Genomic DNA, 12461 nt, shown 5'->3' with positions numbered 1-12461 from the left:
TCTTTTTACGCTATATGCCAGTGATTTGGATGATGGAATTGATGGCTTTGTTCCAAAGTTTGCAAATGATTTGAAGATAGGTGGAGGGGCAGAAAGGACTTAGACAGATCACGAGAATGGACAAAGAAGTGGAAGATTGAATACAGCGTCTGGAAGTGTATGGTCATGCACTTTGGTAGAAGAAATGAAGGGGTTGACTATTTTCTAAATGGAGAGACAATACAAGAATCTGAGGTGCAAAGGGACTTGGGAGTTCTCGTGCAGGATTTCCTGTCACGACGCACTCATGAAGAACTGGACCCAGGTGCAGAGGAATGGCAGGGTTCCCAGTAAGAGACAGAAACAAGATGTTTAACATCAGAATCAGAGCCTCAGAGGAGCAAATGAGCAACACCACAAGGCAATTTATCCTCTCTGACACAATGACCCCCACTAAGGCACTGACTGGGAGACCTCTTCAAATAATCATAGAATCAGGGAAACGTGTAGCTACAATTAACTTGACAAGATTAAACTAAAAACTCAAGGGCTTAACAACTCAAGTTCAGATATTGATTAGTAAATACAGGTGCTCAAAACCTCTAGAAGCTCAACGCTCTATGGCATGCTCTAAAGGTTAATTTGCAGGTTGTGTCTGTGGTAAGGAAGGCAAGTGTGATGTTTGCATTCATTTCAAGAGGATTAGAATATAAAAGCAAGGATGTAATGTTGAGACTTTATAAAGCACTAGTGAGGCCACACCTGGAGTATTGTGAGCATTTTTAGGCTCCATATCTTAGAAAGGATGTGCTGAAACTGGACAGGGTTCAAAAGAGGTTCATGAAAATTATTTCAAGATTGAATGGCTTGTCATATAAAGAGCATTTGATGGTTCTGGGCCTGTGTTCACTAGAATTCAGAAGAATGAAGGATGACCTCATTGGAACCTATCGAGTGGTGAAAGGCCTTGATTAAGTGGTTGTGGAGAGGATGTTTCCTATGTTGGGAGAGCCACAGCCTCAGAATAAAGGGGCATTCTTTTAGAATGTTGATGAGGAAGAATTTCTTTAGCCAGTAAGTGGCAAATCTGTGGAATTCTTTGCCACAGGCAGCTGTGGAAGCCAAGTCATTGGGTATATTTAAGGCAGATGTTGATTATTCAGGGCATGAAGGGATATGGGGAGGATGCAGGAGATTGGGGCTGAGAGGAAATTTGGATCAGCTATGATGAAATGGCAGAGCAGACTCAATGGACCAAATGGGCTAATTCTGCTCCTATATCTTACGGTCTTACGGCCTATAGCCAGAATTTCTGCTCATCTCTATACATAAAGATGTGTACATATGCATATGAGTATATATACACTCAGTGACCACTTTATTAGGTACACCTACCACCCACTAGCTAATGCAAACACCTGATCAACCAATAATGTGGCAGCAACTCAATGCAAAAGAGCATGCCGACATGATTAAGAGGTTGAGGTGTTGTTCAGAGAAAAATAAACATCACATTGGGAAAGGAATGTGAACTAAGTGACTTTGACTGTGGAATGATTGTTGGTGCCAGATGGGGTGGTTGGAGTATCTCAGAAACTGCTGATCTCCTGGGATTTTCATGCACTACAGTTTCCAGAGTTTACAGAGAATGGTGCAAGAGAGAATAAACATCCAGTGAGCAACGGTTCTGTGGGTGAAAACACCTTGTTAATGAGAGATGAGAAAATATGCAGGTGCTGGAAATCCAAGCAAAATGCTGGAGGAACTCAGCAGGTCAAGCAGCATCAATGGAGAAGAGTACTTCCTCATTGGACTGATGCAGAGTCTCAGTCTGAAACATTGGCTGTGTACTCTTTTCTATAGATGCTGCCTGGCCTGCTGAGTTCCTCCATTAATTTGTGTGTGTTGCTGGTTAATGAGAGAGGTTAGAAGAGAATGGCTAGACAGGTTCAAGCTGGTAGGAAGGCGACAGTAACTCATATAACCGCATATCACTGTATTGGTGTGCAGAAGAGCATCTCTGAATGGACCTGGAAGTGGATGAGCTACAGTAGCTGAAGACCGTGAATGTACACTTTATTAGGTTCAGAAGGTGCCTAATAATACTGTATTTGTACATAGAAATATCAAGGCACATTTGTGCCAGTTGCTTATGGCAATACATTGGACAACTCCAGCTGTAAATATATGTCCAATCACCGGAGGGTGTTAACTAGTTTATATTATGTTTATTTAGAGATACAGTGGAGTGGGTCCTTCTGGCCCTTTGAGCTGCATTACCCCAGCAACCCCATGACAATCCTGATTTAACCCCAACCTAATCACAGGACAATTTACAATGACCAATTAACCTAGTCGGTACGCCCTCGGACCGTGGGAGGGAACCGGAGCAGCAAGGGAAACCCGCTCATTCAACAGGGAAGATATCCGGAGACTCCTTATAGAGGACACTGTAACTGAACTCTGTACACCAACGCCCCAATCTGTAATAGTATTGCGCTAACCATAACACCACCGTGTTATGCCCATCGAACTTGAATCATTACCCTCACCACTATTTTGAGCCATTGTTTATATAAACCCAAATAGGTGGCAAAGGATTGAAGCACCGAAGCAGAGCAGAATAAAATATGAAAATGTCACCAAGTGGATGATCACCATTTCTCTTTTAATGGAATGAAGACTATTGTGTTAATGGTAAGCACAATCTATCTGACAAATTGCTAAGGGTTTTATCATACACACATCGCTAGTTAAGTAATGTGTACACGGTAAGACCCCAGAAGTAGCTGATTTGAAAGGAAGTCCCACCAAAATGTTTCTGTTGTACTTCTCAGTTCTTTTTATAAAGTGTCCAGAGTATTTGTATTTGAAGCCTTATTACCATACATACTATTCCTAATTCCAAAACTTTTAATGACCCAGTCCTCATCATAAAGAATACACACATATAGTGCATCTCAAGCAAGTACAAACATGGTTTATTTTGTCCAAGTTTGTGTTTCATTTTATTTGTAAGAAATTCATATTATTTGTAACACCACAAAATAAACATGAAATCTATCAAACTAGCATAAAATCCCAATTGGTTCACTCTTGTCCATGAAGGACATCCTACCTTATCTCTCACATGCTCATCAGATCCCATAATACAAATTCTGTCACTCAAGTATACTGAAGTAGTCACCGATTGCTAAAATGTCTTTTCCTTAGAGTAAGAATCTGTTCGCATCTGTGGATTCAGGATTAATTAAGACAGAACTTCAATAATTGGACTTTTTTCTGAATCCCTCAACCTGAAGCAGCTGGTCAGAGTCAGTGCTTAATTCTGAATCACATCAAGCCAGCTGTGAATGTTCACAATGCAGGATCTCCAAATAAAACCCAATTTTGATCGTGATTCTCAGCTTTGACCAAAATACAGAGACAGGATAGTCAAACCATGAGTGCAAATCCAACAAAGGGAGTCTGGCTACTCACTCTTGAGTAGCTTCTTTCAAAGCCTTGCCATCTTAAAGATCAAGAAGAGTGTGACAGAATGGTCTTTTATTTAACTAGATGGTTGGGACGACCACACAAAAATATCAGCAGGACAAAGCAATTTGATTTGTGAACCTCAAAGCAATTGGACCCAATCATAATTATTTCCACCACCAGAACAAGCTTTAATGCATTTGATCAACATGATTATTTTGTTAGGATATCCTGCTTTACAACTGGGAGTTCAAAAAGAGGGAACATTTTGGGAAAATCAAGTGATAACAAATAGTCCTTGTTTTTTGATGTTAAACACACAAGACCAGGGCTTCTCAACCTGGGGTCTACAGACCCCTCAGTTAATGGTCCATGGCATAACAACTACCGCGCTACAGACAACAGCCATAAGTTCCTCCCATTCATAGACATTTATTCAAAGCACCAGCTGCAAAAACACAAACACAAATATTATATAATAGTTTTCCATGCATTTGGTGACTAAAGCCACATTTCTCCCCAAGTCGTCTTCTTCAGATCCTCTAACTATCACAATAGTAGATTTATCATTGTTCCTTTATTATCATCCCAGTTCTGTTTCACAGGATCATCATTGTCACTTGAACTGCAATGATTCACCGATAGCCTGTTACAAAAATCAGTAGCAACAAGTTCCACCTTTTCAGGATTGTGCACATTCCAAAGAAGAAAATCTGAACTACTGTAAGTCAATCTGTCATAGATTAGCTTTTAGTAAGTAAGCATCATTTATTTGGTGTGGCTATTGTGGAGTCTTTGCTGTGACTAGAGCTAATTAAGCCATGCTGAACAAGTAATACAGAGATCACAGTTTTGGCATTCAGTCCATTGGAGAAATGACTTTGCTTCCAGAAAGTATAACCATGTCATAAAAGTCATTAGGGAAAACCAGTGGGGTTGGAAATTTTCTGCAACTTTGTGGCAGTCCTGAGAATCTACAATATATAGGTTGAGCAAGAAGGGCCTGCTTATTTGTTACAGAATAATTAATTAGGCCAAATGCCAAATTGGCATTGACACAAAATAGATGCATTGATGCAGAGAAAAAAAATCTAATATGCATACAATACCTCAGGGTACATCAGACTTTAAAGATCCCACCATGGAATGTAAATATTAAATATTTCCATTTTGATTTTTGTTCCATTTAGCTCTCCTACCCTGTTTATTTGATTCAAGATCAAAGCAGGATCAATTTTTATGATTAACAATGTTAAAGTTGATCCACTGGTTATGAAAGAAGCAGGAACATTTGCTCTCCACATTCAGATGATTTGATTTCCAATTCTGCGTATTGAATAGTTCTTTCTAACTTGAGGTCCAAACTTTGATTTCTTTATATTTAAGAGATCACCTTTAAATCCAAAGAATACACAACTCTCAGAAAAAAATTCAAACCTAGACACCTGGCAGAAACAACATGGATTGGCTCTGATTTATATCCTGAAACATCTAATCATAAATGACATTTTTCTACAGCTTGCTGTATGTTGGAAGTTAGGAAATGGACAGAAGACATTGGTTGTTAATCACAGACAACAGGGTCCTTGGTACGGTACTTCAACAGAATTAGATCCAAAATAAATAGTCCCAGATCGTCAGCTTCCTTCTACTGCTTGGTGCTTAATAAGAATGACTGTTCATGTAATGAAGTTTAAGAACTCAGCATACACATTGTTGGAATGCAATGCACTATCTGAGAAGCCACCTTTGGATAGGACAATAAACCAGGCTGATTTAATAGATCCACAGAGAACATTTCAAAGAACAGGTCAGGAGTTATTCCTAATTTTCTGACAACATTTATTTCTCATCAATTTCTCAACAATCAATTTTTTAAAGCAAGTATGCAATAACTTGGAATCACTTTTACCCCCAAAGATGCACTGACGAAGGACTTGCAGGGGTTCTATGGAAGTAGTATCAGTTTAGTACACCTTCCATTACTTTGCCATACAGCATGCTTCAGCCTTTGATGGCATAATTGTCAATGCAGCCAGACACCGGGGGTTAAGAAAATGCTGTCGGGATGAGGCTCTTTACAATTATGATTATTAAGCTTCCTCCTAAGAATCTGTTCTCCTCAAAGAGTCACCTGTTGCACCAAGCTTCAAATTTTCTGTCTGTATGATGACCAATCACTTTCTCCAAAATGCACATGATGCTAACTTGGGCCCAGATCAGTCCCTTTGAATAAATATCAGCGGGTTCCAAGAGTTGTGAAAATGCATTGTGAAATGTCCCAACTTTCAACAGCGCCTCGATGAAAACTGTCCTACTCTTTCTTTGTAGTTTCCTGAAATTGTGAGCTCCAATTTATATTGTAAGATTCAAACATCCATTGCATGTAAGCTGATATAGTAGGAGATTGTGTGGGCTGGGAAAATTATTAATGCAACTACGACAAATTGTTTGGTCCTCCTGTTTTGGAATTACTGTGGTTTCTGTGATGCTAATCTCAGTTATTTCCAATAAAATTGTTTATTTGTTTGGGAAAAATTAATCAAATTCCAGTTATTTATCCTCTCTTTATCATTTTTCTGTTTGATGGATCTTACGATGTTTACATTAAATGGCATACCTCCTATATTACTACAGTTTTAAAATGTTTCATTGGCTCTAAATGCTTTGAGAAGTCATAGAATAGACATGAATGGCATCAGATAAATGCAAGTAAGAACTGTACAACACACAGACTGGCCCTTTGGCCCAGCCCACTGCACCTATACCAATCAAGATGTTACATTAAACTAATACCATCTGCCTACATAAGACCACGATCCTTCATTCCTTGCCTTTTCACACATCTGTCTAAATGTCTCTTAGATATTGTTTATACATCTGCTTCCACCGTTTCCCTGTGTTCCAGACAACTACCATTTCCCATGTCTCATAAATCTCCTTTAAGCTTTCCCCCTCTCTCATTAAAGTTATGCCCTTCAATTTTTGACATTTCCATCCTGAGAAAGAATTCTTACTGTCTACCCTATTTATGCTTCTCTTAATCTTCTTTACTTCTATCAGGTTACCACTTTACCTACGGTGCTGCAGCAGAAATGGTCCAAGGCTTGCTTACTTCTTTAGGAAAAAATTATTCACTACCTTCAATGTAACAGTCGATTAAAAAACAGCTGGAACAAGTGCAGAGGGCAAGAAATTAATGTCAGAAGATATTCTGTGAGGTATAGTAAAAGTAACAAGGCAGTACTACCAAGCTTTCAATTCATTATAGAGAACATGAAGCCCACAGATACCCCATTGCTGAAGATGGGCACAGAGTAGAAAATGAAGTTTTTTTTTGATGATGGTAGGATTCTATAAATGAGTACATGATAAAAGGAAGAGAATTTAATCTCCACTTCTGATAATCTGCTCATTTGGACTCCAAATGAAAAGGTAAGCTTAATAAACTTTAACTTAGTCTTCAGTAATCTCTTGGAAACCCTTACTACATTTTGATTAACCTGCCTATAAAACCAGGTAAATGAGTGTGAGGAAGTGAAAGGTAAGTTTTGACTAATTCCCAAAGAAGGTATCTAAAGCCAGTGTTAGAATAAATGAGCAAATCCTTATTTTGGGATAACATCAGGGATATCAGATACAAAATGATATCCTCCTAAATTGGCATTCTGCCACACCTCTTCAGCAATGAGAAGGAATTCCAACACTGACCCTTGTTATTGTGTTTGCTAATTTCTTGTGAGTACAAGAGAAAAGCAAACATTATGAGGTCAGCACAAGCCTTAAAATTTACTTTGTGAGTCAAGCAGGGGCCGACTGAAGATTTGCATGCTCAAATTGAAATATTTCCAAAGCCAAATAAGTTCATTTTCTTGAGTACAATAGCTGTGCCGTGTAAATACTACCTGCAGTGCTGCTTATTCATTACCGCATCTCATTTATTCATATTCTTTTTATAATTAGCATCTGCCATCCCATGGAAATTATCGCTGATCTTCATCATTGAATTAAATTTTGCTTTAATTGTATTCACTTCAAGAAATTAAACAAATAAAAAAGATCACTTCTTGCGTGAAAAATATACAGCCTCAGATCTATATTCTAAAATATTTAACTTGCACTGTGGATCTTTCAGTTCCAATATTGAATAAACTTTCTACTTATCATGAATCAATCATTCTCAGTCGCTGCATCATTTGTTGCATCATTTATTGTACTTCAAAAGTTCACTTTCAAAATGTTATAAGGTTCTTCATAATACAGAAGGGGAAAAACCAATAATTTCATCATGCACATTTAATCTGGCACATGCTGAAGATGGCAATTTTACACTCATCCCTATTATAGACAAAGAGACAAGGGTGGGTCTGCACTCACCATTTCTTAAGTGAATAATGGCTAAAGCTGAAGCAACATGGTTGGTTTGATGCAATAATGTAAAAGGATTAAAAGTAATTACTAAAGAAGAAGACCAAATTAAGTATTGCTTCCTGACATTGGAGCCTGCAATCCTGGGGCCTCTGCAGTCTGACAATCATGGTCCAGAAAGGTTAGCCTTGCCTGATTGACAACAAATATATTATTTTTCAAAAACCTTCAGGATAAAACTAATGGGCACAATTGCATATGCAAAATAATTTCTACAACAGCACAGACCTTTGGCTATGTTTCTGGCAGGGTAATTATTAATCACATGTAAGTTCAATGTACTTCAAATAAAAATATGCTGCAGAATCAGGCTGATGTACTTGTATATTTGAAAGTTAAAGTCAGGCTAATTAACTCATTCCATTGTACGTGGAGCAGACTGTCCATGTTGCTGGGCCTCGTATGGCAAACTGATTGAATTCCCAAATACGAATGCCCTATTCAGGCTTCCCTTACTGTACTACTTTATTATTGCTGTCTTATGCCAGCAGAACAGATAATCTCTGCATTTCAAACAAATATTATAAATATTGAATGAGGCATTATGAGAATGTCTGCTGCATTTTCTCCCTGCACATTGCCCCTGTATTATATTGTTTGACAAAAAGACTTCAAAAAAAAACCTTTCATTTTGTACAGGCACAGAATATTGTAAAAATCCAGAATTGCACTTATAAACTGAACCCAGTTATCATGTAATAACTATAGCTAGTGTTTGCTATTTAATTAAACAAGAAAGTTCCCCAGAATATATTGTAGCTCAAGTTATTGTACACTGTATGCACCAAGAACACCACCTACAGACCCTGTAGTGGTCCTATTATACTGCGTTGCATTATAGAACAACCTAATCATGTAAGCTGCGTTAAAAGACGGTACACGTGGTTTAGAGTCCGTTTGGCTCTTTAATTGCTGCAAATAGAAAATAATAAAATAGAAATTATCAATAGACAGAAACACATCAGAACTGGTACATTAAATGAGCACAACATGATTCCTAACTAAAACATTATACGTGCCAGTTTTATCATAAGAAATCTTCAGTGTTCCTCTGGCAGGCTGTTTCTATTCTAATCTTTCTTTCAGCCTTGTAATTGTCTGAACTACTCTCTTCCCTGCTGGAAGATTAATTAGCCAGCTTCCCCTGCACAATATACCATACCTCTGAATGCTGTGGAATCTGGAATGATGCCAACTCTCTTATTACAATTCAGCTGGCTGCTGCTGTGAGAGGCTCACTTCTCCCCTAACAACAGTTGCTGTGCCAACTTAACCCCGGCACTGGCTAACTTTCAAAAAAATCACAGGCCAGACAAACTTTGATTGGCATAATTACTCACAGTCATTAAGCGCAGTCGCATTAGACATGCAAAACAGGCTACTGGAGAGCACACCAGCAGCTCGCCTCACTAAGGCGTGCAGCTATTCAACAGTGTACTGTAATGGAGAAGGCAATCGGGCTCCTACTTAATGGATCTCAAATACTAAACCGTCAAAAAGCCTCAGCGCAGAATCTGGTTAAAGAGCGGCATCGAGATCATCTGAGCAGTGTAACCTTGTCAGCCATGTTGGATGCAAGGCTTATGGCAAACACAGTAGGATACGTTAACCAGACAGCGATTTTCCCACGGTCTTATTCTAAGTAATCAGCTCTTGAACTATTTTTTTCACAGCTGCCATTAATGAAGACAAGGCAAATCTGCATACTGCTGTTCTTCATTGTGCAAACTTGGCAATGTGCCTCCTACACGACTGAATAGCCAAACATAGGGCCTTGAGGTGAAAACGTGAAAACAGCTGAACACTGCAAAAAAACTGTCTCTATCAAAACGGTGAAACAATTAACAAAGGGTGCGAAAATTAGAAGAGAAAGCACGCGCAGACTGTTGAAGCCCGCACTTTCGCATTCTTCCTGAATCTTCGACTTGCTCTCAGCGCGGGAAGGAATTTAGCAATGACCAAGTGAGGTACAAATGCAAAATACTGTACAAAAAAGAAGTGGACTAAACAAAAACAAAAAAAAAGAGAGGCCAGACTGAAATTCCTGCACACTCTGAAACCATCACTAATTAATGAGCGCTAAATTACCTCACAGATCGGCCAGGCATCAGCTTCGTGAAGTTTATTCAGCTGAAGGCGACAAATTCGAAACAAAGCGAATAAGAAATATCCAGCAAGACCCAGGATTCAGCTGCTGGATATGAATCAGAATTTATGGGAGAATCTGCTGCATGTGAAAGCAGGTCATAAGCTCTGCAATACAGGCTGCAACAGCCAACTGCAAAATGAATACATCACACTCAAACAGGCTGACGCGGCTACAGCACACATCCCTACTTCACACCATCAAAATATTCGATGAAACACACTTGCGAAAATACTAACGATGCTGGCCATTTCAACACGGTTTTAATTTTGTGCATAATAGGTCAGACTGTGCCTCCTTAAGCTTTTTTGTTACCAACGGGACTATTTTGAAGGAAATCCAGTTTCCCGCTATGAGCGTTGGAAATTTGCCTAACTTTGCTACGAAACGGTTGTTTACTTGCAAATTAGCAATCGCCTTATTTGCGTTTGAGAATTGATTACTCCCAGCAGTGACGAATTATGCTTCTGTGAAAAAATGTTTGTGCGTATTCCATTCTACACTGCAGCATATTTGTGCACCTGAACTATGTCAGCCTTGTACTGTGCTGAGTAGTATGTTAATTAATCGTATGAAGCTACAAAGCACCACTTTGTAAATGAATGAGAGGGGTCTCTTTTGTTTCTCCCACTGGAAGTTACAGTACAAACCTGGCAATCCTATGTGCCTAACCTAAAGGCAAGCAGATACTGTTAATGATTGTGCACATAGCGAAATGAGACATGATGCCATCTGTCTCATTCTGTCAAGATAGAAATGAGGAGGGATGCAGCAGCCATTTTATAAACAGTATAACGCCAAGCAATAAAAGATCGTTAATGCAAACAATACAAAGCTACTTTTTTCTTAAATTAAATTACAAACGTGGATATGTATGTTAGCACTAATTTGATAATTATCTCAATGGCATCATTATTGGAAGGTGGTAAACGAGCTTAAGAAAACAGTGATCTCAAAGCTGTTAAAGATAAAATAGATCAATTTTCATTCAAATTACAATCTCAATTATATGCAATAAATTATAGATATGAGGCACTTAAAAAATCTGAGCAAAACACAATCATGCCATAATTAAGTCAGTACTATATTGTAAAAAGGTTTATACTTGGAGGAAACGTATTAAATACTTCATTCGTAAAGAATTGTCTAATTCCAAAATGAAGAAAAACACAAATTAGATGGTGATTAAACAGAAAACTAATAAATATGAAACAATTTGCATCACTTTGCAGTTTGGTACTTTGTCAATTCGTTACTGAATTCATAATATGTGTTGGCAATTTGACAGATAGCAGTAAAGCAGCTATTTTTAAATTTGCTCTCTTTCTGAAATGTAAGTGACTGAAAAATCCAACTAATGTTTCCCAAAACCAAACTGAGATCATCATTTCACTAACTTTTTTTTGCAGTCATCTCTAATCTCTTGAACAGTAAAATGATCATTTTCTGATGGCATATCTTGCAATTAACTTGGATTAATTTTCTGAATCTGACAGGTTTTTTTTCTTTTTGCTGCTTAAATAACACACTTCCTAATGTCATTACATTGCAGAATTCTTTGAATCAGTTAATATTAAATATTTAGCTACACAAAAGCAATATATTTTATTTGTGGGATATTCCTGGATCAAAGTATAACATCAAATATTCTTAAGTGTCTGGCATAGGAAACTAAATATTTTGGCGATATTCTTGTGTATAGTGAGCTTAAAATGCCTTTTAATGTTCCCCAAACATAAACATAAATCTATTTATAAGAAACTTATTGAATTTATTTAATTCCTCATTGATAAATATATATTTAATAAATAAAAAAATATATTTTACATTGCCCTTATATCGACACCATTCAATACATTCTGCACAGTCAATATTAGTGAAGTATGCTGCTCACCTTACATCATTATATAATAATTATATTTTACAAAGTAATTATTCTATTTGTGAGTTTGAACAAATTATGGCATAAGCACAAACACGCCCCTTTTAATCTTCAGGAATGCAACCTCAAAGCCTTTTACAGAAAGCTGTTATAATATGAGTCAAATTCTGACTTCCCTTAAACTTTGAATAAATCTTCTCAGTGCTTAGCTTCCTCAAAGATGGCAGCAAAGTTATTGCACCCAATCACTAACAAAGACAGTCCCCAGCAAGAAACCCTGCACATAGTAGGATAATAAACTCATTAAGTCAATACATATATAATGCATAATTTATATCTCATGATTTTGGATGCTACTTTAACCCTTAGATGAACCTACTGGCAATTCTATATTCAAGCAACAATGTCAAAATGCTATGGTGAGGCTCTAAGAAATGGTACTAATCTAAAAATGACTTGATATGAACTGTAACCATCATGTAAAATTAAATCTATAAAAACTGTGTGCATGTTTAATTATTCATTATAACTAGCAATATAACCAGATATTTA

General features: G+C 37.6%; 1 protein-coding gene across 9 annotated transcripts in view; it reads right to left on the bottom strand.

Annotated features, from left to right (window-relative positions):
* Nucleotides 1-10248, bottom strand: part of tnrc6c1 (trinucleotide repeat containing adaptor 6C1) — a 601775-nt gene extending 591527 nt beyond the window's left edge. For 8 of the 9 annotated variants that reach the window (XM_073025993.1, XM_073025999.1, XM_073025996.1 and 5 more), the window contains exon 1: nucleotides 9970-10247. The gene's annotated coding sequence lies outside the window, so the exon portion shown is untranslated. Of the gene's footprint in view, nucleotides 1-9969 lie in introns of all 9 variants that reach the window. The other variant, XM_073026006.1, reaches the window with a different exon arrangement.
* Nucleotides 10249-12461: the final 2213 nt, after the last annotated feature.

This window comes from Hemitrygon akajei, chromosome 22 (genome assembly GCF_048418815.1).
Source record: "Hemitrygon akajei chromosome 22, sHemAka1.3, whole genome shotgun sequence".
NCBI classification, from domain to species: Eukaryota; Metazoa; Chordata; class Chondrichthyes; order Myliobatiformes; family Dasyatidae; genus Hemitrygon; species Hemitrygon akajei.
The sequence above is the reverse complement of the archived record's forward strand: the minus strand, read 5'-3'. Positions and strand labels throughout refer to the sequence as shown.